Source organism: Ranitomeya variabilis, chromosome 4 (genome assembly GCF_051348905.1).
Source record: "Ranitomeya variabilis isolate aRanVar5 chromosome 4, aRanVar5.hap1, whole genome shotgun sequence".
Classification (NCBI taxonomy): domain Eukaryota; kingdom Metazoa; phylum Chordata; class Amphibia; order Anura; family Dendrobatidae; genus Ranitomeya; species Ranitomeya variabilis.
Genome location: NC_135235.1, coordinates 543724510 through 543729068, shown reverse-complemented (window position 1 = coordinate 543729068; position 4559 = coordinate 543724510).

The following is a 4559-nucleotide window of genomic DNA, read 5'->3' as shown; positions in this document are numbered from 1 at the left end:
ACCCCCCCCCCCCCCCGATTATCAGCTTTCTGCCTATGCATAGCGAATACAGAAAGCTCTGAATCAGGAGTGTGGGCAGATTTATATAGAGCAGATGGAGGACTACATGGCACAAGGTAACTAGTCCTCTAGTGATAGAACACCGACTTTATTGAAACTACAACAAGCAGTCAAGTAAGTGAAACAGTGCTGGAATCAGGGCCCCTACCCCTACATCATGCTGCTCTCAGATTGTAGAGCAAAAACCTCCTGACAGATTCATTTTAAGAGTTTTCTACCTGGGCCATTAACAACAGTAGCACCTGTACTATCCTAATCACGGCCCTGTAAATTGGCTATGGTTGTACAGCAACATGATCAGAAGACAGATAGATTCCTCAACGTTGAGATTATTGTTGAAAACCACCTTGTCTCTGGCATTGCAGCTCAGTCCTATTCTAGTAAATTCCTCTTTGCTGCAATACCATACACCACCAATGGTCAAAAGTGGCGCTATTTTTCAAAAACAAAACAGACAAATGTTTCTAACCACCTACAACCCCTTTAAGTAATGATTGGGCTGAGTTCACCATTCATTTATGTGAGCTGTTGTTGCATTGAAAGATTGCAGCTCACTGTCTCCAGTTATAGAAAATGTTATTCTCACCAATACATATAAAGGGGTCCTCCAACACAGCACCACATGAAAACAGTGAAGGAAAAATGAGGATCATGGCATAAAATAACATGTAGTTTCAATGTAGACCTGTCAACCACTGCCCAAACTACAGATCCACGTGCTGTGCAGCCCTCGACAGTAGGAAACACACTAGTGGACAATGCAGAAGACAAGGAGTCAAAAATAGTATTATATTTGCGGCAGTGACTCCCATCCCAGAAGAATATGCTTTGTTTTTTGCTATTGCAATTTTTAATTTATACCATTCGGTATTGCAACTCTCCTATGTACTCATTATGTACTTTCTTTTCTGTACTCAGACCTAGAATTATATTACCTACTACATAATTCCACAGCACAACACTGCCAGTATATATATATATATATATATATATATATATATATATATATACATATTATAAAATTACCAGCGCATGTAATTGTACCTAATAAAAAGAATAAACGAGAATAAAATTAAGCGTATTGATATTTTTTCTATTAGCGGCATGTCAGAAATGTCTTTAAAATTAATCGCTTGCTAGATTGTACAGATTAAGATTAGTAAATAAATAAATTAAATCTGATGTATTTGGTGCACTTACTTTTAAAAAACACATCTGGGACATCATGTCTCGCACCATCCACCAACGTCACGTTGCACCACAGACTGTCCAGGAGTTGGGGGATGCTTTAGTCCAGGTCTGGGAAGAGATCCCTCAGGAGACCATCTGCCGCCTCATCAGGAGCATGCCCAGGCATTGTAGGGATGTCATACAGGCCACACACGCTACTGAGCATCACACGTGGAGGCCACACGCTACTGAGCATCATTTCCTTGTCTTGAGGCATTTCCACTGAAGTTGGATCAGCCTGTAACTTCATTTTCCACTTTTACTTTGAGCATCATTCCAAGTCCAGACCTCCGTGGGATATTAGTTGTGATTTACATTGATCATTTTTAGGTTTTATTGTTCTCAACACATTCCACTATGTAATGAATAAAGATTTACAACTAGAATATTTCATTCAGTGATATCTAGGATGTGGGATCTTAGTGTTCCCTAAATTTTTTAAGCAGTGTATATTATATATATATATATATATATATATATATATATATATATATATATATATATATATATATATATATATATATATGATAGTAATCCTTTTCTGTTTTCTGGATTACTATCATAGTCGCATTTTCTGGAGGAGCACCCGACATTTAGTTCAGTGAATATTGCAACAGTTAATCATCAAGTACTCCCTCAGGGATATACCGACTTACATAGAACCTCAGCAGAGATTGTGCTGCCTACTGAATTCTCTTATGGTGTATATATATATATATATATATATATATATATATATATATATATATATATATATATACACCCCGGTAATGTCACTGCCAAACACCACTAGCTGCCACCATCAATCACTTATACAGGCCATTTGGACACCCGTTACAGATAGTGTATGGCTTCAGTTGTGCGGATTATAGATCAGGAGGAACAAAGCTACTAAATGTTATTTATTTAGTCTGAAAAGTAAGCAGTGTTTATAAAATATACAAAGATGTTACAAAATGAAGAAAACAATACAATATATATAATTGAATAAAATAATTTTAAGGTGCCAATGTTTTCGAATTAATTTAGGGTATTTTGAAGGTGCTGAATTAAAAAACGGCATTACTTACGGCATTACTTTAGCTGAATTGGTTCTAGTCTATATAAATATATGGGTCTATATATATACTGCATATATATATATATATATATATATATATATACATACATACATACACAGTGGCAGGTGTTGTGAATTTGCTTTTTGCTCCCTCTAGTGGTTACTAGTTTTTTGACTCTGGTTTTTCTGTCATTCCTTTTATCCGCACCTGGGTCGTTAGTTAGGGGTGTTGCTATATAAGCTCCCTGGACCTTCAGTTCAATGCCTGGCAACGTAGTTATCAGAGCTAGTCTGCTGTGCTCTTGTCTACTGATCCTGGTTCCAGTTATATCAGCTAAGTCTGCCTTTTGCTTTTTGCTATTTGTTTTGGTTTTGTATTTTTGTCCAGCTTGTTCCAAATCTATATCCTGACCTTTGCTGGAAGCTCTAGGGGACTGGTGTTCTCCCCCCGGACCGTTAGACGGTTCGGGGGTTCTTGAATTTCCAGTGTGGATTTTGATAGGGTTTTTGTTGACCATATAAGTTACCTTTCTTTATTCTGCTATCAGTAAGCGGGCCTCTCTGTGCTAAACCTGGTTCATTTCTGTGTTTGTCATTTCCTCTTACCTCACCGTCATTATTTGTGGGGGGCTTCTATCCAGCTTTGGGGTCCCCTTCTCTGGAGGCAAGAAAGGTCTTTGTTTTCCTCTACTAGGGGTAGCTAGATTCTCCGGCTGGCGCGTGTCATCTAGAATCAACGTAGGAATGATCCCCGGCTACTTCTAGTGTTGGCGTTAGGAGTAGATATATGGTCAACCCAGTTACCACTGCCCTATGAGCTGGATTTTTGTATTCTGCAGACTTCCACGTTCCTCTGAGACCCTCGCCATTGGGGTCATAACAGTTTGCCAGGCCAGTATTAAATGTTTAATGCATTGCAGAAGAGGGATTATAAGAAAGAAGATTCTGAGTTTTTTTTTTTTTTTCTTTCTCCTTCCCCTTTACCTCAGAGTGGCTATGCTTGCTGCAGACATGAATGTCCAGACCTTGATTACAAGTGTGGACCAGCTGGCTACTCGTGTGCAGGGCATACAAGACTATGTTATCAGAAATCCTAGGTCAGAACCTAAAATACCGATTCCTGAACTGTTTTCCGGAGACAGGTTTAAGTTTAGGAATTTCGTGAATAATTGTAAATTGTTTTTGTCCCTGAGACCCTGTTCATCAGGAGATTCTGCTCAGCAAGTAAAAATTGTTATTTCGTTCTTACGGGGCGACCCTCAGGATTGGGCTTTTTCGCTGGCGCCAGGAGATCCGGCATTGGCTGATCTTGATGCGTTTTTTCTGGCGCTCGGTTTACTTTATGAGGAACCCAATCTTGAGATTCAGGCAGAAAAGGCCTTGCTGTCTATGTCTCAGGGGCAGGACGAGGCTGAAGTGTATTGCCAAAAATTTCGGAAATGGTCCGTGCTGACACATTGGAACGAGTGTGCACTGGCCGCTAATTTTAGAAATGGCCTTTCTGAAGCCATTAAGAATGTTATGGTGGGTTTTCCCATTCCCGCAGGTCTGAATGATACTATGGCACTGGCTATTCAAATTGACCGGCGGTTGCGGGAGCGCAAAACCGCAAATTCCCTCATGGTGTTGTCTGAACAGACACCTAATTCGGTGCAATGTGATAGAAAAACCGCAAATTCCCTCATGGTGTTGTCTGAACAGACACCTGATTTAATGCAATGTGATAGAATCCTGACTAGAAATGAGCGGAAAATTCATAGACGCCGGAATGGCTTGTGCTACTACTGTGGTGATTCTACACATGTTATCTCAGCATGCTCTAAACGTATAGCTAAGGTTGTTAGTCCTGTCACCGTTGGTAATTTGCAACCTAAATTTATTCTGTCTGTAACTTTGATTTGCTCACTGTCATCTTATCCTGTCATGGCGTTTGTAGATTCAGGTGCTGCCCTGAGTCTCATGGATCTCTCATTTGCTAAGCGCTGTGGATTTACTCTTGAACCATTAGAAAATCCTATTCCTCTTAGGGGTATTGATGCTACACCATTGGCAGCAAATAAACCGCAGTATTGGACTCAGGTTACCATGTGCATGACTCCTGAACACCGCGAGGTGATACGTTTCCTGGTTTTACATAAAATGCATGATTTGGTCGTTTTGGGGCTGCCATGGTTACAGACCCATAATCCAGTCCTGGACTGGAAGGCTA